The sequence below is a fragment of the Schistocerca serialis genome, chromosome 5 (assembly GCF_023864345.2).
Source record: "Schistocerca serialis cubense isolate TAMUIC-IGC-003099 chromosome 5, iqSchSeri2.2, whole genome shotgun sequence".
Taxonomy (NCBI): Eukaryota; Metazoa; Arthropoda; class Insecta; order Orthoptera; family Acrididae; genus Schistocerca; species Schistocerca serialis.
The window spans coordinates 411,656,187-411,681,345 of record NC_064642.1 but is presented as its reverse complement, the minus strand read 5'-3'; positions in this window follow the sequence as shown (position 1 = coordinate 411,681,345).

Here is a 25,159-nt window from a genome sequence, read left to right as displayed (position 1 = left end):
GACAAGAGAACTGTGACTTTCAAGAAGAGCTCGAACAGCATTAATTGAGGAAGCAACCCAACGTACGCGAAAAATACGGCCTAGTTTTAATAGCTGCGAGGATAATTCTTGCGAAACACTTTGTAGTAGTCTCTGAATTTTGGGACTTCGAGAAAACACAGAATATAAGGAACCTAAAAAAAACCTGTATATGGTATACATCTGCTGCATCATTCATAACATCGTGGACAGCTAATTCCATTTTGTGGTTCATACAATGAACGACTGTTAAATCCTTAATGTAAATGACAACGCAGTAGAGCGACTACGCCTTTGTAAGGTGCAAGCATTGTTGAGGCACCGTCTGTTGCGATACCTATTGGTGGTTTTTTAGTACATCATTTGTAATGCCATACTTTTCAAGAGCTGCTAACAGTGTGCTGAAAATGCATTCTCCTGTCCCACTTTCTAATTCAACAATGTCAAAAAAGTAATTGCAAGCAACTCCCTCAAAGGACAAACGTAAATATATTATTAAACAAGTTTTACTGGAAACCGTTGTACTTTCGTCCATCATGGTACTAAAGTTTGTACCCGATTCTACAAGGAAGTGAGCAAGATTCTTTTTCATTTCTTCTCCTACAAAAATAATGATATTTCGGCATGCATGGTCAGAATGAAGCATATTACCGACTGATAAACCATTAAGCTCTTGTAGTTCGATTACTGCAGGATACGATTTGAATGATAATTTCTGTTTAGCTGTTACATATGCAGATCTGAACAACGAAGCAACTGCGATTACTTTTTCTTGATGCTGCTTTCCCCACACTTTTCACTTTCACTCACGCATTTTTCTAAACTTTTCTTTTCTTTTATACTCATGATTTCTACGCACTTCATGTGTGATTTGCACTTTGCATGATCCCCGATTTTATCATTTATTTTTTTTGGCGTTATTAGCAAAAACACCAGCTAAAAACGCGTTATCGATACGCACACGTTCACTGCTTTCCTCCGTAAGTTCACGACCTTGTGAACACACTGTGCATATTACTAAGTTTTTGTCATTTACGGACAGCCACGGCTTAGTCTTTAGCCAGTTTTGAAAACGTGATAAGGCAACACAATTTCCTACTATAATCTCAAGAGTACTGTTACTCCCATTCCTACCTTGAGACGTGTCACAGTTTTCAGTCACCGGAGATTCAGTCTCTTCCCCTGTATTAGCACCATCATTACCGTTTTCTTTTTTACATTCACTGTCTGTTTTAACTCTTTTAGTACCACTGTTAGTATCCTGACTGTCAGAGTTTGTACACGTATCAGGTAATGCACTGCTCTTAAGGAAATCAGAAATTTTGCTTTGTTTGAATGACACCCTGAAATTCCGCACTTCTTACAGGCCCGGACGCGCTCAACTCACTAATAAAGCTACTGAAGCAGGAACGTGTGAAGATCGCCGTGTGTTTGGGGGACGCGAGGCAACGAACGAACGGCACCAATTAATCTGGAGTACGCGATGCTGGGGAGCCTGTGTTAAGCTCCACCCAGGTGGTTCGCGGCTAGCGAAGTCAGACTGTCCGATCCCGTTTGGAGGGTACCGTTGCTCGCTTCGCACTACTTTGTGCTTTCGTCCCAGGCGCATTAGTCCGCGCCATACCGTTGCCAGAAGGTAGCCTAACGGTAAATGTTCGCACAGGTACCGGGCCGGTCACCACCCTGTGTCAGAGCCCGGGGTGGGAATTTCAGCCCCCAGCTCACCCAACTCTGCGGTACGTCTGCTGCGGTATGACTGCCACACTATTTCCCTCTCAAGCTCCCAAGTAAACGGATGACGCACCTTAGACGAAAGCAACAATGACAACATGAGAATGATGATTTAGTTCTAGATGTTTTGAAATGCTTAACTACTACATAACACTTTTTCAAAATTAATAAGAAAACATATTAATAGTATTAATAGTAAGACTGTATTAAAAACTTTCAGTGTTCGGCTCCACAAATTTAAATTGTATGTAAAGTTTTAATCCAGTGCGTGGGAAATAAACATCCCAGGTTGGGATGCATAAACTAAAACCAGAGGAGGGGATGGTCTGATGCATAGGGGGGGTGGGGGGGAATCCCCCCCATCCCCCCTGTAAATCACACACTAAGCTTTTGTACTCCCTTTTTTGTATCAATGTAAATTATATAGCTTGTGTGCAGTCTCGATCAACTTGAATTCACAGATCCAGATCAATATTTCAAATCAAGCTGAACAAAAAATTACGCACATCTAATTAGTATATCGTTGGGACGATGTGTATTTTTTCCCTAACGTTGAAGAAAGTCATATTCTCTTATCCCTATACCTCGGTGTGTAGCAATTGTCCCCACGAACTCGGCACTTGGCACCTGACAATGGCTGTGGCCCGCTACCCTCTTTTGCGTGTACCTCAAACAGAATAAAACAACAAACATTGGAACAGTTGCGTAATATTCGGTAACCGTACTGCTGCAAGAATCATGCATTATCCACTAATATCGGAGGTACACACGCAAAAATATATTATCTTTTACAGCAACAAAATGAAGCTCATTAAATTTCCATACAGAGGAATGTATGTCGTTCAAATATTTGAAATGACTACAAAATTTAGTAGCCGAATACGCAAAAAAGTCTTTGGCCACAGAGAATTGTCTTCCGTCATTATAATTCTACGCTAATAATGTACTGCCTCGAGTGAAGTATGCCATCACTTTCTTGGACACTGTTGCGGAAAGCAGCGTGTACAAAGATTTTCAAGAATCTATAAAATTTAGAGTCCGACTATGTCCAAACGCCTTTGGCCACGGTGAACTGTTTTTCGTCCGTTATAACTCTGCGCTAATGTTGTACTGCCTCGAATGAAGTCTGTCGATATTTCTTTTGACACAGTTGCTCTTGATGAATGTCTGACACACTTGCTTCACATCATTAGGCTTCGCAGTCTATTATGAAAGACTTAGTTTTCCCATTTTGACTTCTTGTCGGCTGTCTGTGTCTCACCTATTGTGTTTGGGATAATTTTTCTCACAATAGTGACAGTTAGCTTTCTCATATTTCTTAAATTAAGTTTGAGAAAATTCAAATTATTCATTTGTGGATGCGGGTGCGTGCAATCTCAATGATAGACTTACTACACTACGGAAGTTACCACTGTTTATCCACGACTTTACTGGTACTGCCAAACGCAGAGAGAAGCGGCGCTGCTTGGAAGGTATTCATTTACCTCCGGGCACTGTCAACGTTAATATGCCCCTCCAGGGGTTCCTAGACTTTTCCATTGACGCAACACTTTGAGAATCCAGGTACTCTGATGGAACACTTTGTTTATTTTGAAGCTTAACAATATTTTTAAAATTTGAAAAATTTCAATTTCAGCTCATTACTAATAACGCAGAATTCAAAATAAAGTTTAAAAAATAGTATTGTCAAAATCTCGAAAAAAACGCCGTGTTGCTAGTAGTTTTTCGTGGAACACGTATGCACTTCCCACGATACACCAGTCTGGGAAGCCTGCCCTATACGCCAAGTATTATTGTGCACGCTGTTGTGGGCAACAGTGCCAGGACTGCTTTCCCTCCCCCCTCCTCCCCCTCGGCAGTCGTAATGCGAGGGTGAGACGAGTCTCCTGCCGTTCCCAACAGGCACCGCTCAACCCGTCAACTTATCGTGAACAAACAGCGTGTGGGGTAGAATCTTCAAGTAGAAGGTCTTTCTTCTACTTGAGTCCTCTTACAATTGACCAGCTTCTCTCTACCATGAAAAGTACAAAACAAGGAAATGTTCTGTGTTTCTACATGGACATCTGCATTACACATGTCATTATTAAGTGCATGTACCACGTATTACAGTCTCATTTGCATATGGTGTGCGGGAAGAGTGACTGTTGAAATGCGTCCATGCACGGTACAATTAGCCTAATTTCGACTTCATGGTCGCGACGGAGGCGTAATGTAGGGTAACATAGTCCTAGAGCCCCACCTATACTTGCTCTTGAAACTTTATAAGTAGGTTTTCGGGATTTGTAAGCATTTTCGCGAGTTTATCCCATGGGCCAAACAAAATTGAGGGAATTCGTGTACTCTTTGTATATTTCTAAAAATCTCATGTTAGTCCTGTTTTGTATGTATCCCATACACTTGCGAAATATTGTAAATGGATTCTTGTCACCTAAAACTGGCCTTTTTCGTGATTCCATTTCATATACCCATAAATTATCATATCCAGGCATGTGTCTGACTTGACTTATTCTAACTGTGAGTCATTGATATTGTAGTCATGCAATACTACGTTTTTGCAATTTTTGAAGAGCGCGATTTTACATCTCTGATAATTCCAAGTAAACTGCGCAGCTTTACACCACTTTAAAGCCTTATCAAGATCAGAGTGAATATCTGAGCAGTTTTTTTTCAGGTAATACTCTATTACACATAACTGCATCATCTACAAAAAGTCTGTAGTTACTATCAATAGTGTGTGACAAGTTATTAATATACAGCATGAACTGCAAGAGTCCTAACACATTTCCATGTGTCATGTATGATGTTGCTTCTATATCTGTCGACAACCCTCCATCCAAGACAACAAACTGCGTCCTCCCAGCCACTAAGTCTCCAACAGACTCACAAACTTTTTTTAATACGATGTATGGTCGTACTTTCGAAATTTAGCACTGGTGCAATTGGAGTCAAATGCTTTTAGAAAGTCAAGAAATATTGCATTCGGTTCATTGCCTCGCTTCATGACTTTCAGGATGTCTTCTGAGTTCGGTTTCTCATGATCTATGACTTCGAAAACTATGCTGGCTGGCTTGGAGGAGGTGATTCTGTTCGAGATGTGTCACGTAATAGCAAACACTTAGAATTGCTTTTCAGCTATTCTACATACTCATTAGCAAATCAACGGGACATTTAAAATGAGTTTTAAAAAATAGTCTCATTACATATCAATATAATAATGGCCGATCAAAAAGTTTCAGTTAGAAGGCCGAACAGTCTAGGATCGGTATGCCAATCAGGCCAAATCGCAAAGAGCATTAAGGAAATCATCCCAGCGACGCACCAGGAAGAAGATACCCATTTATTAAACCACCGTGTCCTGCTCTGTGAAGAAGTCCGTAACTGCCTGCTGTACGTTCTCGTCCGACAGTAATCGTCGACTCTTCAGGGCCTTCTTTAAGTGACCGAAGGCGTGATATTCGCGTGGGGAGAGACCAGGACTGTGGGGCTGGTGCTCGAATGTCTGCCACTTGAGTTAGCGTAACTTCTGCGTTACGGCATTTGCAACATGTGGACGTGCGTTATCTTGAAGCAGCAGCACCCCTTGTCGCAGTTTTCCCGCTTTTCGACGCTGTTGCTGCCCAACACACGTTCTTCATACTCTGATGGATGTCTAGCGATGCTGCTCCTTCAGAAACCGAGAAAAGAATAACAGCGCGTTGGTCCTGTCTGGAGGCATTTGGTAATAACATCGCCATGGTACACGTTTCCGCATTTACCGCACGCGCGACAGAAAGACACGTATGCCGCACCAATCCCTTGCCCCTGTCGATGCTTATACAATGAGGTGACAAAAGTTACGCGATACCTCCTAATATCGAGCCGGACCTCCATTCGCCTGGAGTAGTGCAGCAACTCGATGTGACACGGACTCAACAAGTCGATGGAAGCCCCTAAAGAAAAACTGAGCCATGCCCCCTCTGTAGCCGTCCATAATTGCCAAAGCGTTGTCGGTGCAGGAACTGATCACTCGATTACGTCTCATAAATGTTCGATGGGATTCATGTCGGGCGATCTGGGTGGCCAAATGTTCTTCAAACCAGTCATGAATGGCCCGTTGACAAGGCGTATTGTTGTCTGGGAACATGAACAACACGAATCGCTGCAAATGGACTCCATGTAGCCGAACATAACCGTTTCCCGTTAACGACCGGATCAGGTAGACCAGAGGACCCAGTTTATTCCATGTAAAACCGTCCACGCCATTAGAGAGCCACCACCAGCTTGCACAGTACCTTGCTGACAACTTGGATCCATGGCTTCATGGAGTCTGCGCCACACTCGAACCCTACCATCAGTTCTTACCACCTGAAATCGGAACTCATCTGACCAGGCCACGGTTTTCAATTCGTCTTAAGTCTAACCGATGTGGTCACGATCCCAGGAGAGGCGTTGCAGGTCATCTCGTGCTGTTTGCAAAGACACTCACGCGAATCTTTGCTAACGTATTATGTTCGTCATACGTCTTACATTAATTTATGAGATTATTTCACAACGTGTTGCTTGTCTGTTAGCACTGACAGCTCTACTCAAACGCCACTGCTCTCCGTCGTTAAGCGAAGGCCGTCGGCCAATGCGTTGTCGGTGGTGAGAGATAATACCTAAAATTAAGTACTCTCGACACGCTCTTGACACTGTGAATCCCGGTGTATTGAATTCCCCAATTTCCGGAACGGAATTTTCTATGTGCTTTTAGCTGCAATTCCAATTCCGCGTTCAGAATCTGTTAACTCCCGTCGCGATGCCACAATCACATGAGAAACGTTTTCATATGAATCACATGTGTATTACTGACAGCTCCTCCAAAGCACCGCCCTTTTATACCTTGCGTACTCCATACTACTACCATCTGTATATGTGCATACCGCCATCCCATGACTTTTGTCACTTCAGTGTGTACCCGCAATGTAGTCAGACTACATTGTATATACGCTGCAACAACCACTCAAACGGAGCCTTTTTTATGGCCCCTTATGTACCATTCAGAAACAAGTTTTACATATAGAGAACCAAACTGTGAAAATAGTCCAAAATGAAAGATGTTGAAGTACCTAATACTGTTTTTGCCTTGCATCTGTTCGTTCATCATCCCCTGCGCCTCTCACCTTTGGCCTCTCCGACACAGAACCAGATCCCCGGCACGCTGTCGTTATCAACTCTTGTTTGAGTAGCCGTTACGACATCACGCCACTAACGGCGCTATCATTTGTATGTCCACGTCTACCGTTGGCAGGAGTTGAGAGAAAACGCCACGGCATCTCATCTCTCTGGCGAAAGCGCGAGTTGCTACTGCCTCACTCATGTTGCGCCATAGAGAGAAACAAGTCGCGTGTCGCACAAATGCACGAACAGCATAACTTCCTAGAACCACACCCCCGGAAAATTTACCTTACTGCCTTTCTACGTAACCACATTCGTCAAAAATTAGTTACCCCCTCGAGACATCATGGTAATGCCATGTATCGCTGCCTCTAACTTTAAAGCGTTCAAAAGAAGGGGTCACAAATTTCTTCACGTATGTCATTCCAGCTGAAGCCACTCTTTGATGATTAGATCCCGTAGAGGCTAGAGCTACGAAATTGCGGGGAGGATGGCTGATGCGTTTCACCCGATGTTCCAGATTATCATAGATATTTTCTTTGGGATTAATTGTAAGATCGGGTTATTTAGCGGACAAGCTGAGATGTAATAGGTTGCCTGCGTGTTCTTCAAACTAAGAAGGTACCGGGTGGTTATAATTAAACTTTCCCTATTTAACACGTTATAACACGGAAACTAACTACCGTGCAAGAACCAAACTTGGTAGCATTAATGCCCAGAGTATGGGTTGCATGATTTTCATGCGTCACAGCGCCACCATCCAGTTCTATGGCCGCTTGGTGCCTTGATCAGTAATCGTGATTCATAATCTCACACATCTGACCAGTCGCAGTGCTCTTGTTAACGTGTCAACATGAGCTTGGACAAAAGTAGCAGGGCATTGCTGAAGAATCTCTATTGTCAAAAGAACAGTAATGCTGCAGGTGCATTTCGAGAATATCTCCGGCTGAAAGAATTAGTGAAGGGTCCGCTCTCTCTACCTGCTGTGCAGAGCATGACGAAGAAGTTAGAATCAGCTGGAGAACTGGGCGTCGCTCCGGGAAGAGCCCAAAAACCGGTTGCACCACAGGTGGTTGATGAAATCGCTGTTGCTATGGTAGACAGCGCTGCTCGCAATTCCCGATCGTCAGGCAGTGCGAGTGCTGTATCACGACAGTTGAACATCCCTTGGTCCACTGTACGGAAGGTGCTTGGAACCATTCTCAAATGGTATCCGTACAAGTTACGTATCGTAGAGTAGCTTGCGCCACGGGACACACAACGACGTGTTGACTTCGCTCTCCACTTTCTCGCAAGGATTGAAGTTGGTGAGGGCTGGCGCTGGACCATCCTATGGACAGACGAAGCTCATTTTTCTCTGACGGGTGAGGTGAACACTCAGAAGTGCCCAGTGTGGGCACCTCCAGTCACTGTGCATGAAGTTCCTCTGCATGGTGAACGTGTCACCGTATGGTGTGGCTTCACGGCTACGTTCATCATTGGCCCATTCTTTTCTGAACACGTTGGCGCTCAAGGAGCAAAGACGTGCAGTGTGACTGGCCAGCGTTACTGCGATGTGCTTCGCCATCATGTCATACCCGCCCTACAGGAGAGAGACGCATTGAACTCAACAGTTTTCATGCAAGATGGGGCTCCACCGCACGTCGCTCTTGAAGTTCACCTGCTTTCCTGAAACACATTTTGAAGCGATCGAATATTCAGCCGATCGTTTCCAAAGGCTTGGCCGGCACGATCACCTGATCTCACTCCCTGTGATTCCTGGTCGTGGGGCTACGTGAAGGACAGAGTTTACCAGGGGAACATTCACACATGTGCTGATCTGAAGCGCAGCAAATCAAGAGAGGTAGCCAGCATACCTACGGACATGCTTTGTTCTGCTGTGCCGGCCGGTGTGGCCGTGCGGTTCTAGGCGCTTCAGTCACGAACCGCGTGACCGCTACGGTCGCAGGTACGAATCCTGCCTCGGGCATGGATGTGTGTGATGTCCTTAGGTTAGTTAGGTTTAAGTAGTTCTAAGTTCTAGGGGACTGATAACCACAGATGTTGGGAAGTCCCATTGTGCTCAGAGCCATTTGAACCATTTGAACGTTCTGCTATGCAGAAGCAATCCTGCGCTTTCAGACTCTTCTCGACACTGATGGACGCCGTATTGAGCCCCTTTTCTAGCAGTAATGGTACCGGAATGTAAAGGTATGATGTACCGTAGCAGCACGTTAGAAGTGTTTCAGTTGAATTGATCTTGCATTATTTCTCTTCCCCATGTCCTTGACATTAATGCTACTAAGTTTGGTCCTCGTACGGTAATTAGTTTCCGTGTTATCACTTTTTAAATAGGGAAACTTTAATTTTAACCACTCGCTTTGTGTGCACCGTATTGTAGCACAGCAACCCTGTTACCTGGTACACTAAAAAAATTTCGAAGCTGTTACTCAAAATAGACAGTAAAAGAACTAAATCAGTCTCACACCGTGTGTCTCAACGACAATCTAGAGCACGTGAAGACTGCCAGTATTGAAAAAGCAGGGAAAGGTCCGCGACTCATTGCTACATAGCAAGCAGAGCTATAGCAAGGAGTGCACATGGTGCTGTATGAGGCACCCACCACGCCGTTCTGCAAACTCTACAATATGGAGTAATAATTGCAAAATCCGAGCTCCGCCAGTCCAAATCGTGCTAGTGCTGATGAGAAATACAGAGACAGGGGAAATCGTCCGTTCCTGAGATACCACTATGTGGACAGGATCGCTGACATATCCGTTTAAACGGGAACAAATGGCCGCCTAAGCTGCTACAGTGATGTGATATCTGGCTTGGAACACACCTGTTTCGGACAACTCGTCCGCAGTGTGTCTGTTCATTCCGTCTACAGTGAGGTGGTATCCGACGGAGTGACAGTTCCGCTGGTTACAGGTTAGCGCTGTTGGCGAACCGTGGCGTGCTTTTTGCCGCCTGTCTGAAGATTTCAACTAGGAAACTGCAGCCTGCCGGCTGTCGATGGACGCCGCCCCTGATTGCACGCAGCAGTGACAGATAGAAGAAGCAGACCTTCAGGGTCTTCCTCTGGTGAAGTGCGTGGCCGTCTGGCTACAAGTTGCCATCTTCTGCTTGCTGTGTGGGAACTCGAGTGCCGCATCGTACGCTGTATGTGCACCGTTTCCCTAACAGTACGCCGTGTGTGCTGAAGGAGCCCGAGGCTTCTGCTTTCACTACGACCGCCATCGAGACGATGTGGTGCTCCCTTCTTCGAGTGCGCTGAGGCTTTCGACTTAACTGTGGCACTTCCGCGGCCACACACGGCGTACCGCCAAAGTCTAACAATCTAACGTAACAGTCGCGACACTCACTGCTGTAAAGTTGTTACCGTTTGACAGCTGAAGCGACACTCCCGCACCAAGCGGCGAGAAAGGTGAACTTCAGATGCGCCGTAAGCATCATGTTTGTTTTGCATCCCTCTCCTACGTGATTTACGAAATATTTAATTTTCTTTTTGTGTCCAAGCTTTGTGTAATATCAGAAAACATAGATGTCTCTAAAAATTATGCTAAAATATGCGCAAATAGGGATAAAAATCATGAACCCAGTGGCAAGTTACAACACATTCGTGAAGAAACACATGTGACGTTGGATAGAATTGTAGCTTACCACGTTGATATCAACGGAATATAAACACATAAATTGACACATAAGAAGCACAGACATATACCTCTACGTGCAAAAGCGATCGACGCCCCATTTGTCGTTCCGTAGGCCTACTGTATTTTAGTTATTATCGCCTGTTTCCACAAGTAATATACTGTGTGTCTAAACCCCAAGTCCTCAAAGCCAACAACACCACCAGAAGTGCTGTCATATGTTAAATTTGCCATTAGAGACTTTTCATCCGATGACATATGCACTAGTTTATCAGTATCGGAGAAATGCTGCACCTTCTGCTTTAAAAGGTGGAACATATTGTCACTTATCCCAAATTTCATTTGTATGCCTTCCACATACCTCTGTAATGTATGCACTGATTGAAATATAAAAAGAGTCTGACAAAACTTGTGTGCCTAAGTGGTGCAATATAATAAATTTAGAGCAAACAGCTTATTTTCGTCTTTCCATCTTGCAGATGGCATGCTAATCTGGCTTAACAAGAAGTCAAGGCCATCTTTTTTTTTAAACATCGAAATCCTACGTCTTCAAAATTTGTTTGTCCTTCACTTGATCCTTCTGATACAGTTTCTGTTGCTGTCTGTATTTAAAATGATAGTCACTTTCCTTGTCCCATAACAGTTTTGCACGACGTCTACCGATCTGCACATTCTGATAATCTACACGCTTTTTCTATACACGAACAGCGCCGGCCGCGGTGGTCTAGCGGTTCAGGCGCTCAGTCCGGAACCGCGGGACTGCTACGGTCGCAGGTTCGAATCCTGCCTCGGGCATGGATGTGTGTGATGTCCTTAGGTTAGTTAGGTTTAAGTAGTTCTAAGTTCTAGGGGGCTGATGACCACAGATGTTAAGTCCCATAGTGCTCAGAGCCATTTGGACCATTTTTGGACACGAACAGCTGCGCTCAATTTTACCACTTCATCGTCAACGCAGGTCGGTGTTGACCATTCAGATAATCTGGCGCTGGTATATGGAGAGTTGAACTAGCTGCTTTTTGCCGTAGGATGGTTCAAATGGCTCTGAGCACTATGGGACTCAACTGCTATGGTCATCAGTCCCCTAGAACTTAGAACCAATTAAACCTAACTAACCTAAGGACATCACACACATCCATGCCCGAGGCAGGATTCGAACCTGCGACCGTAGCAGCAGCGCGGCTCCGGACTGGAGCGCCTAGAACCGCACGACCACCGCGGCCGGCTGTGCCGTAGGAGTGTATACAGTTTCAGACGGACTGTCGAACCCTTGTGGCAGTTTCCTCTTCGTCGTCAGTTGAGGTGGCGTGTTTGGAATGTCAAAAAATGCGGTTAACTGCATTCCACACGAGTTTATTATTGTCTGCATTCATGAACTGATTTTGTTCGACGAGCAGCGGACAAAGATCCCGTCTGCTATTCACTGGCCATTTTCTGCTCCTAAAACGAAACATTAATCATCAAAATGTTCAATGTGTGTGAAATCTTATGGGACTTAACTGCTAAGGTCATCAGTCCCTAAGCTTGCACATTACTTAACCTAAATTATCCTAAGGACAAACACACACACCTATGCCCGAGGGAGGACTCGAACCTCCGCCGGGACCAGCCGCACAGTCCATGATTGCAGCGCCTGAGACCGCTCGGCTAATCCCGCGCGGCATTAATCATCAATATATATGTAGTTTGAAAGCGGACCCTGACGATACAGTTTAGTAACATGATGGTATATACCTCTCAGGGTCCTTATGAAACCTAAAAAAAGACAGATGTGGTATCTTCTTCTTGTTTGTGCTGCAATCTATTGCGCTACGTTACGCTCCCATTTGTAAAAGCCATTGTACAAACCAAAATAAACAAGTACTATTCGCTTTCGCTTTCACGATCGCGCCGATCTCTACAGTTTAACTTACTGGCCGCTTGGCGGGCTGCTGGCGCAATAGGCAACAAAATCGAGGTGAAGTGTGACGACTGTTACGTTAGACTGTGGTACCGCTGCCACGCCTACTCTGCTCCGCTCTCAGGCAGGGTGCCTGATCTGCTGCACACTACGCAAACGGTTTGGGCGCTGTGTCCAGCTTTTCTCACCGACCCCTGGTGTGTGCGTGGGTTCAAATGGCTCTGAGCACTATGGGACTTAACATCTATGGTCATCAGTCCCCTAGAACTTAGAACTACTTAAACCTAACAAACCTAAGGACAGCACACAACACCCAGTCATCACGAGGCAGAGAAAATCCCTGACCCCGCCGGGAATCGAACCCTGGAAGTGTGTATGTGTGTGTGTGGGGGGGGGGGGGGGGAGACAAGTTGGTAAAATGCTATTTCAGAAACCTCAGTTTCCAGTTTCTCTGGCGCCGTCGGACGTAAAACTGAAACACTCACCAGCCTTCGGAGCTCGGCCTCCGACACATTGTAACGTCACCGCCCCACCTGTACAACCTCGACTCCCACTCCCCTCCTGACCCGAGGAGTGACCATTCAGTGTGAACAACACGGTTATCACGTTGGAGCACGTAGAAGAAAGGGCAACACTTCGTCATCACAAATGTTGAGATAAACAACCCGGCTCACCACCCATTAGACTTCAGGTGCACACCCGAAATCTAATAAACCATTCATCACTCAGCTAAAAGCTTGAAGATGCACGTCGTAGTTCACGTTCATGGCAACCTGAATGGATGGATATAAGTCACCGTACGAAAAAAATCTCCAAAAGATCCCACAACCACCACAGGCCTGTCCTGCCCTGCAGATCAAAAGCCTCATTGGGTCGTTCGAGCACTCTGCACCTCACATCATTTAAAAGGAGGCACTCTCGGGACCCACTGGACCACGCTACACGTCTCTAGTCAGCGTTGTCCAGTTTCTGTGTTGTTTGGCCCGTGTGTTGCAGCAAGCAACGGCCTTTTACGAAGTACCCGACTCCCACAGTACTCTGTAATTAGCAATGTTCGCTCGGAAGCTGCTTGAGATGGACTTGTGTTCACTGACAGCAGCGGGTTCTGTCGGATTTGAAACCGACTGTCAAATAACAAGGTATGGCAGTCGTTCCTGGACCCTGTCAGTTAGGATCCTTTTTTACGACCACTGTTCTTGACCCACATCACCTGAGTGCGAGTGGTACTCTATTCCTTGTAGACGTGTTAGACAGCCTATGTTGATACACATGCAAGTCGTGCAACTTGATTCATGGTGTAACCATGGGCACGTCCAAACACCATAGCTACTGTCTGACATTCTATTACATTACCACGCGACCCATCTTACTGTGCTGATTCCAATCAACCGACTGGCCCGTACATACCACTCCATTGTCGTGAATTATGCCATCGGTGTAGCGTCACTTGACCTCCTCGTACCAGTTCTATTACCATCTACAGAGCTTTAAAGCGGTCAGTGTTCTCTTTACAGGTGGTGACTAATATCTGGTCGAGTGAGGCTATTTTTCTTTTTATGATTTCTTGAATTCTTATTAGACATTAGAGGGCAGAAATATGTCAGAAAGCCATTTTCAAGATATGTACAACGTGTTACGTGTATAATTGCAAATATTTTTATATGTGGTACCTTAATACATACATATATCAGTGTGTTCATTGTTTTTTCTCTGTGTCGAACAGTCTTTCCGTAAACATGTCGCAAACTGTACTACCTTATGTTTTCTGAATGCTCGTAAACGCACCACTAAGTGGACTACGCCTGTCAATGTAGAGTAATCCTTTTCTATCCATGCGTCCACGCTTTAACATCTAACCTGCTGCCCAGGGGAAAATAAGCATTAGTAGCTTGCTCTTACCACATGTACTTGGAGGCACTACCCAACATAAAAGCATACGACTTGTAGTAGCTGTAATTGTTAGTCTGCAAATGACTTAAATACTGATGTAGTTCGCAACATCGTCCTCATTCACCAGCTGAAATATCTGCACTTACATCTATTACATCTTGTCTATATTATCATTTTGAGTCATCTGTCTTCTGACTGATACAGTCCACCAAGAATTCCTCCCCTGAGTCAACCTCTTCGTCTCAGAGTTACACTTGCAATCTACACCCTCATTTATTGTATGCATTCCAATCTCTGGTTTCCTATGCTGTTTCTGCTCCCTCTGGTACCGTGCAAGTTATTCCCTGATATCTTAGCACGTGTCCTGTCGCCCTGTCCCTTTTCCTTGCCAGTGTTTTCCGTATGTTCTTTTCTTCGCCGATTCTAAGGAGAACCTCCTCATTCCTTACCTTAATAGTCCACTTAATGTTCAATGCTTTTCTGTTGCACCAACTAGCAAGCGCTTCGGTTCTCTTCTGTTCCGGTTTTCACACAGTCCATGATTCACTGCCAAACAATTCTGTGCTCGAAATGTACATGCATTGTCAGAAATTTCGTTCTCAAATCAAGGACTGTGTTTGATACTAGTAGACTTCTCTTGGCCATGAATTCCCTTTTTGCTTGTGCTAGTCTGATTTTTACGCTCTCCTTGCTTCATCCATCATGGTTTACTTTGCCACCAAATTAGCAGAATTCCTTAACTTCGTCTACTTCATTATCACCAACTTTGATTTTAAGTTTCTCGCCATTCTCATTTCGTCTTTCTTCGGTTTACTATCAATCTATATTCTGTACTCATTATACAGTACTGGCCATTAAAACTGCTACACCAAGAAGAAATGCAGATGATAAACGGGTATTCATTGGACAAATATATTATACTAGAACTGACATGTGATTACATTTTCACGCAATTTGGGTGCATAGATCCTGAGAAATCAGTACCCAGAACAACCACCTCTGGCCGTAATAACGGCCTTGATACGCCTGGGCATTGAGTCAAACAGGGCTTAGATGGCGTGTACAGGTACAGCTGCCCATGCAGCTTCAACACGATACCACAGTTCATCAAGAGTAGTGACTGGCGTATTGTGACGAGCCAGTTGCTAGGCCACCGTTGACCAGACGTTTCCAATTGTTGAGAGATCTGGAGAATATGCTGACCAGGGCAGCAGTCGAACATTTTCTGTATCCAGAAAGGCCCGTACAGGACCTGTAACATGTGGTCGTGCATTATCCTGCTGAAATGTAGGGTTTCGCAGGTATCGAATAAAGGGTAAAGCCACGGGTCGTAACACATCTGAAAAGTAACGTCCACTGTTCAAAGTGCCGTCAATGCGAACAAGAGGTGGCCGAGACGTGTAACCAATGGCACCCCATACGATCACGCCGGGTGATACGCCAGTATGGCGATGACGAATACACGCTTCCAATGTGAGTTCACCGCGATGTCGCCAAACACGGATGCGACCATCACGATGCTGTAAACAGAACCTGGATTCATCCGAAAAAATGACGTTTTACCATTCGTGCACCCAGGTTCGTCGTCGAGTACACCATCGCAGGCGCTCCTGTCTGTGATGCAGCGTCAAGGATAACCGCAGCCATCGTCTCTGAGCTGATAGTCCATACTACTGCAAACGTCGTCGAACTGTTCGCGCAGATGGTTGTTGTATTGCAAACGTCCCTATCTGTTGACTCAGGGATCGAGACGTGGCTGCACGATCCGTTACAGCCATGCGGATAAGATGCCTGTCATCTCGACTGTTAGTGATACGAGGCCGTTGTGATCCTGCACGGCGTTCCGTATTACCCTCCTGAACCCGCCGATTCCATATTTTGCTAACAGTCATTGGATCTCGACCAACGCGAGCAGCAATGTCGCGATACGATAAACCGCAATCGCGATAGGCTACAATCGGACCTTTATCGAAGTCGGAAACGTGATGGTACGCATTTCTCCTCCTTACACGAGACATCACAACAACGTTTCACCCGGCAACGCCGGTCAACTGCTGTTTGTGTATGAGAAATCGGTTGGAAACTTTCCTCATGTCAGCACGTTGTAGGTGTCGCCACCGGCGCCAACCTTGTGTGAATGCTCTGATAAGGTAATCATTTGCATATCACAGCATCTTCTTCCTGTCGGTTAAATTTCGCGTCTGCAGCAGGTCATCTTCGTGGTGTAGCAATTTTAATGGTCAGTAGTGTAATATACGTTCTTCACTTTCAGTGAGGACGGCAGTGCCATCAGTGAATCTTATCATTGATATCTTTCCACCCTGGATCTAAATTCCACTCATGAACCTTTCTTTTATTTCCGTCATTGCTTCTTCGACGTATTCATTGAACACAAGAGGTCCAAAGACTGCTTTTCTGTCTTGCACCCTTTTTAATTCGAGCTCTTCGTTGTTGGCCTGTGTTATTCCCCTTGATACATGTTTAATAACTCATTCATTTGCAGCGGAGAGAATTTTGTTTACAAATGATGCTAGAGTTAAAATATACCTAGAGTGAACAACAAATTTAAAAAATCTTCAAAGCTGAAGAGGGACATCTGCGGTATTGACAGTTCTTTACTTTCATTCCCTACTGAGGTATTTGGACTGCGCCCTAAGCAACAAGCTCGTGTTCAGTTTGCTTTCTCGTCTGTCACCTGGCTTTGACACCCAGTATATGATGCACCTATCAATCAACGCTTCCTTTCTCTCCTTTAGTATTGGTTTTCTTCATATGCTAGTTTCTGTTCCTCAACGAAATCCTGATTGCTTTTCACTGCCCTACTGAAACCATCCCTGCTATTTTATCTTCAGAAGGGCCCATCTCTCATGCACCTCTCCCACACTCTTGCAACCACCGAAAATTATATGATTTCAGTTTTAGGGAATTCCATAAATTCATAGTGAAATGGCCATTACACATAATGTGTAAGTGGTGCCTTTTATTTATTTTTGTAGACGTCTTACTGTGTGCTACTTTATTGTAGCTCAGTCGAACATAGTTTCCTAAGAGCTCTCATAGTATACTGCATTGTCTTTCTCATAACTGAATGTCTTATCCTTTTCGATTCACGTACAGGGTCTTAGAGACATAAGAATCTAGCCTTAGAACAATGTTTTAGTGTCTGAGTTTCACTACTTCTTACTATAGAAGTTTTTAGTCAGTTGGTACATCAGTTCTAATTTCTGTATCTTTCTTTTAGCTCAATGTTTTGGATTACTTCCCCTAGATATTTAAACTTGTTGACTCACTCAGTCTTCTCGAGCTTAGTTATGACCCATCCTGGCCCATCGCTGTTGTTCGTCATGTTTTACGTATTCTCACATTAGATTTGGAGCCTTACTCTCACTGCAGTTTCTTTAACATGAGTGGTATAGATTGGCAGACTATGTTCCGTTGTGTTTACATTGGCGACTAGGTCGCACTAAGGTCATTGACCTAGTGACATAATCATCCTAACCAGTGACGTAATCAGTGAAGTCATTATCAGTGGCGTCATCATCATTATCACCGGGAAGCCAAATCCCCTGCCCCCTCTCCTTACCTCTAGCTAATAACTACGCAACATTAAAAAATTCTAGATATGTATCTACATCCATATCTACACAGATACTCCGCAAGCCACCTTACGGCGCGTGGTGGATGGTACCCTGTACCACAGTTAGGGATATCCTTTTCTGTTCCACTCGCAAGTAGAGCAAGGGAAAAACGACTGTATGTATGTCATCGTATCAGCCCTAATTTTTCGAATATTATCTTCGCGGTCGTTACGGGCAATATACGTTGGCGGCAGTAGAATCGTTCGGCAGTCAGCTTCAAATCCCGGTTATCTAAGTTTGTGTAATAGTGTTTCTCAAAAAAACCGTCGCTTCCCCCCAGGGATTCCCATTTGAGTTCCCAAAGCAACTCCGTAATAATTGTTTGTTGTTTGAACCTACTGGAAACAAATCTAGCCGCCCGTCTCTGAACTTCTTTGATGTCTTCCTTGAATCCGACCTGGTACTGATGCCAAACACTCGAGCAGTACTCAAGAATAGGTCCCACCAGCGTTCTATATGAGGTCTCCTTTACAGGTGAACCACTCTTTCCTAAAATTCTAGCAATAAACCGAAGTCGACGTTCGCCTTCCGTACCACAGTAATCACATGCCCGTTCCATTTCATATCGCTTTGTAACGTAACGCCCAGATATTGACTGTCTGAAGCTGGACACTAGTAATACTATACCAAACAATTCAGGTTTGTTCTTCCTACTCATCCTCATTAAATTACATTTTTCCACATTTAGAGCTAGCTGCCATTCATCACACCGACAAGAAATTTTAAGTCGTATTTTATCTTTCTAAAGTCACTCAACTTCGACACGTTTCCGTACACCACAGCATCACCAGCAATCATCCGCACATTGCCGCCCAACCTGTGCACCAAATCATTTATGTATACAGATAACAACAGCAGTCCTATCACACTTCCCTTGGACACTCTTACCGATTCCCTAGTGTCTGATGAGCACTCGCCATCTTATCCGCATGGCTGTAACGGAGTCAACAGATGGGGACGTTTGCAAGACAACAACCATCTGCACGAACAGTTCGACGACGTTTGCAGCAGCATGGACTATCAGCTCAGAGACCATGGCTGCGGTTACCCTTGACGCTGCATCACATACTGGAGCGCCTGTGATGGTGTACTCAACGACGAACCTGGGTGCACGAATGGTAAAACGTCATTTTTTCGGATGAATCCAGGTTCCGTTTACGGCATCATGATGGTCGCATCCGTGTTTGGCGACATCGCGGTGAACTCACATTGGAAGCGTGTATTCATCACCATACTGGCGTATCACCCGGCGTGATCGTATGGGGTGCCATTGGTTACACGCCTCGGTCACCTCTTGTTCGCATTGACGGCACTTTGAACAGTGGACGTTACGTTTTAAATGTGTTACGACCCGTGGCTCTACCCTTCATTCGATCCCTGTGAAACCCTACATTTCAGCAGGATAATGCACGACCGCATGTTGCAGATCCTGTACGGGTCTTTCTGGATACAGAAAATGTTCGACTGCTGCCCTGGACAGCACATTCACCAGATCTCTCAACAACTGAAAAGTCTGGTCAATGGTGGCCGAGCAACTGGCTCGTCACAATACGCCAGTCACTACTCTTGATGAACTGTGGTATCGTGTTGAAGCTGCATGGGCAGCTGTACCTGTACACGCCAACTAAGCTCTATTTGACTCATTGCCCAGGCGTATCAAGGCCGTTATTACGGCCAGAGGTGGTTGTTCTGGGTACTGATTTCTCAGGATCTATGCACCCAAATTGCGTGAAAATGTAATCACATGTCTGTTCTAGTATAATATATTTGTCCAATGAATACCCGTTTATCGTCTGCATTCCTTCTTGGTGTAGCAATTTTAATGACCAATTGCGTATTTTACCTCATCTACGATGCTTGTCAAATGCCAAAATATTCTAAAATGCTTCAGCAATGCAAGAAAGTATAATGTTCACGTTGCAGCAGTATCTAAATACGTAAAGGGTATTTAATCTGGTAAAATGAACTGTCATCACCTAACGCTTTTTCATCACTAGTTTAGGAGGGGAGCAAAGATAATGCTTCACAAGAAAAAATATAATCAATGACAAGTATTTCGTAAACTGCTGGTGCGTTTGGACCTATGGCTTGCTAAAAACCAGCTACACCAACATCTAACAATAGTACCAACACACACACACACACACACACACACACACACACACACACACAGCACTATTTTTAGGGAAGGAAAGAAGAAAGAAGGTGTTCGATTCTACGAAGAAATAAGGAGATTTATTACTTGACATCAATTAACTGTAGAGTGACACACATTGTTTACGCACACACTCACGAGAGGCGACTAAAGGCGCTAACAGTGAGAGATGCAACGTCTCTAAAGACCGTGAAAGGGTCGGTATTTCGAAAAAATATAGAATTATTAATCATTCATGGTATTATACGTTAGATTTCTCACACTTTGCACTGCAGCTAAATTGTCTGTATTACTTATTACAAGTGTGTTATGCCTAAGTCTGCTAGTATATAAAAAAAGAGTGACTTTTTTTAATATCGGTTGTTTCTGCCAGTTAACAAATTACAAAAATGCGTATTAACAATCCATTTTATATGTAAAAACTGTTAATTGATATGACATTTATTATGTCAAATATGCCCTTATGATAACTAACACAGTATTCTGACATATAGTATATGAAAAAAGGGAAGGTGCACATCTAATGCAAACAAAGATGTGTCTCCACAGAAGAACTAGCACTCCCATCTATTCTAAGCAACAAATTATACACAAGCAAGCACTGTCAAAAACCTTCGTTGTCACTTGTTGTTTAGATGACGAAAAACTTGTTGTTTTCAGGTTAACAATCGTTACAGCTTCCTGATGATATGGAGGAAGTTCGGTATTGCTGTATTCTTCACTGTAATTAACACATCTTTCTTCTGACATATAGTGTCTTCAAAATCTTTGACCTTCACAAGCATCACAAACAAACACTTGGGAAACCACAGAGCATATTCAACCTATGGATCGTCCGATTCTTCCCAACGTTTCAAGCCTACATCACAATAGGAAAACGAGATTTGATCTTTGTTACCATTAAAAAAAGGTCAGCCCCGCTGAGTTTGACTGGGCGGTGCTTAATACCTACAGAAGTATGCTTGTCTCGCCTCAATTTCTTGTGTTTAGGATTAGCTAACCTTGCGTTTCGCATATCATACGTTGAATTGCATGACAGTGTTGTTTCAGGAGAGGAATGCAGGCGTATTTCCATTCTATATGAGTATGTCATTACATCATGTGATGATCTGCACAACGGGGATATGAATGCAGCATATTATATTCAGTGGTCTTGTACTGGTCCTACTCACACAATGAACTAAGTCACATATTTAACATTTATATTACTTGTTTGAATATCATTAGAGAAACAACCTCACAACGCGCCGACAATTTCGAGGTAAACCACTCATGTCGGAGCATTTCCTCTAAAGTCGATTATTGATCAAGGTGAGTATTTTAACTGCATCGCTTCTCCTTGTGATTTCCCTTTGTTGTTCGATGAGAGTAGGGCCCTTCTGTAATCGGCGAATTTAATTCTTCACCTTTTCGTAAAAGTATCCGTCGCAGGGTTTACGTAACGACATACACTTCGGCATAGTTGCTGTTAATGGCCATTTTTCATCGACAAACAGCCCATAGTATGAGAGATCGTTTTCCCCACCCCATGAGTCAGTAATGTACAACAACGGCTCCATTTTCATGTGAAGTCGCAAAACTTTGCCCAGAAACTTTTGTGAGCTTTCTAGATTTCGTGGATGCTGTGTGCACGTTCTGACGTTGTTCCATAAATTGGTTTATGTGTTGATAGTTTCAAGGACCAAATTTGTCACTAACTTCTAGGAGACAAACGAAAACTGTTGGTGTTAATCCATATCAATTGTGATGATAAAATCTGTTTTTAGTAAGATTTGAAATCTTTATTTCTTTTGCCATTAATTCCACTGCTTTTCACGATGTCGTAAAAAATATTGTCATATACCTCCGTGATAACAAAAGAAAGCCGGCAGTTGTGGCTGAGAGGTTCTATTTCTAAGTTCTAGGGGACTGGTGACCTCAGAAGTTAAGTCCCATAGTGCTCAGAGCCACTTCTACTAGGCCTTGTCTTTTTACCTATTTGAACGCCTGTCGCCTTCACTATTTCATCTCCCAAAGTTCCTCATTTGTCCTCTACTGTACTCCTTTCCACTGGTCTAGTCAATATTTGTCTAAGGCCCGCTCTGAAAATCTCAACAATCTAATTCTTTCAACCTATCCAGATCCCTAACTGTTTTCAATTTCTTTAGTTTAGTTAGTTCATAACGAATAAATTGTGGTCGGACTCCACATCTGCCCCTGGAAATGAAAACGTGGTTCCGAAATGTCTGTCTTACCATCATATAGCCATTCTGAAACCTTTAGGTGTTTACAGGTCTCTTCCACTTGTACGACCTTCTTTCATGATTCTTAAACCAGTTGTTAACTGTGGTTAAGTTGTGCTCTGTGCAAAATTCTATCAGGCAGCTTCCTCTTTCATTGCTCTCCCCCAGCCCATATTCATACACAATTTTTTCTTCTTTTCCTTTTTCCTACTATTGAATTCCAGGACCCATCACTATTAAATTTTCGTCTCCCTTAACTATCTAATAATTTCTTTTACCGCACCATACATTTCTTCAATCTTTTCATAATCTGCGGAAGTAGTTGGCATATAAACTTGTACTATTGTGATGGGTGTTGGCTTACTCGCAAGCCTGTTTTCTTATATATTATTAAACCTTCTCTCGTATTAACCTATTTGATTTTGTGTCTATGGTCCAGTACTCACTTGACTATAAATCCTGTTCTTCCTGCTACTAAATTTCACCAATTCTCACTTTATCTCGCTTCAACCTATCCACTTCCCTTTTATAATTTTTTTAGCCTAAATCTGCGATTAATGAATCTAACATCCCATGCTCAGAACCGTAGGAGCAAGTTTTGTTACTCCTGATGACTACATCATCCTGAGAAGTCCCAGCCAGGGACTATTTTACCTCCGGAATACTTTTCCAAAGCGGATGACATCATCATTTAACCATACTGTAGAGCTGTACACCCTCGGGAAAAATTACGGTTCTGCTTTCCCTTATCTTTCAGCCGTTCACAGAACCAGCCCAAAAAGGCTGTTTTGGTTGGTATTACAAGGCCATACCAGCCAATTATCCAGGCTGTTGCCCCTTCAGCTACAGGAAAAGCTGCTGCCACCCTTCAGGAACCACACGTTTGTCTGGCCTCTCGACAGATACCCGTCTGTTGTGGTTGAACGGCGAGGTCCATGGCCCATAGAGGGTTGAGTACAGAAGGTAACTGTAAGAAATGCGTAATGAGACGAACAGAAATGATACTTATATTCAAAGACAATAATTACAGTGAAGTCACCGCGATTTATGATGGACCCCTAGAGATTCCAAATGGCGCTACATAGTTTTTAATAAGATGTGTGATCACCACGGATGGCAGTGTATGCCATACAACGTACTCCTATGCTGGCTGCAAGGTTGGCGAGGAATTCTTGTGGTAGAGCATTCCATTTCTCGATCAGCGCCGTTGACAACTGCTGGATGGTCGTTGGTGTATGTGGACGTGCTGCAATAGCCTCCCAAACACATCCTACACGTACTTGATGGGATTTAAGCAAGGGGAACAAGCAGGCCTGTCCACTAACCAAAGAACCTCTCTTTCCAAGAGCTCCCCCACCTGCTCTGTTTGATGCGATTGCGCTTTGTCACCCTCAAAAATAAAGTCAGGGTCAAAGCGCCCTTGAAAAGACGCACGCCGGGGAGGTGTACAGTGTCACAATAACGTTGACCAGTGCATGTATCATGTTCAAACATGTGGAGGTAAGTACGCCCACGCTACATTATTTCTCACCGCTCCATAATACCTGGACCATCATAAAGATCTCGTCCGGCTATGTACTTGGGCGCAATACGTGTTCCCACACCTCGCCACAGGATCACTACTTAGACTGCATCTGCTGTCATCCGAAAAGAGCACGCGACCCCACACCTCGTTGGTCCAGTCCCTATGCTCTTAGCGGCGTTGCCGCCGATGCGCGGGTGTTAACGCAAGACAACGGACTAGTCGTCGGGCAAAGATACCACCCTCACTCAATTGCCGTGCCACTGTTGAGTGTGAGATTGCGTGTCTTCCAGTCCCAGTTAAATGTGGACGCAATTGCACCCGTCTTTTGACGAGGGTTCCTTCTTGCCTGTTGCACGAGGTAGCGGGCATCTGCCGCTGTAGCTGAGCGAGGTCGATCACCTCTTTTCCTTCGGGCAGGAGTACCTGTGGTTGAGAATGCCCCCCATGCATGTGGAACAATGTCTGAGCAATACCAAACTCCCGGACCATACTTATCACATTTCATCCTTCTTCCATTTTCCCGATAATTCTTTTTCGTCTGAAATCACCCGAATGTTGCCTCATGGCCATATTGTAATGAAGAATATCACCACAGTGCACCGTAAATGTCTGCTGATTGGCGCACAATGTTTCCTCTCGTTCCATCACACCATGTGGAGACCAGCTTTTTGTGCAGGACTGGGAGACCTCTGGCAACATGCTGCCGAACTTTCGTTCATTTCTGTCGTGTAGTTGATATGTTATGTCATTTCCCTCGTCCTTCAGTTTTGCAGAGCAGTATGTACAGCCTCTGGCCAACCCTTTTCCACTTAATTTCGAAAACACTTCCTATTTCAAGCTCTTGGGAATTGCAGATAGGGCTTACTACATAAGTTATGATGAAATGTGACGTTTTGATATGAAAAAAGTCTGAAAATCAGAACACTTTCAAATCTACTTCACAGTACACAGACGCACCAACTGAGATGAGGGCTTAGTCGTCAGTCTCTGTTGTAATTCTAGCGTCACTTAACCATTTTCATTCGATTATTACAATGACTGCTAGAAACTGGTATGCTGGATGGAGAGTCATCCTCAGACGTAGAAATAACTTCGGGTGTGGCCCAGAGAAGTGTGTAGGGACCCTTGCTGTTCACATTGTATATTAATGACCTTACAGACAGTATTAATAATTAAACCAGGCTTCTTGAAGATGATGCAGTTATCTATAATGAAGTACTATCTGAAAGAAGCTGCATAAATATTCAGTCAGATCTAGATAAGATTTCAAAGTGGAGCAGAGATTAGCAACTTGCTTTAAATTTTCAGAAATGTA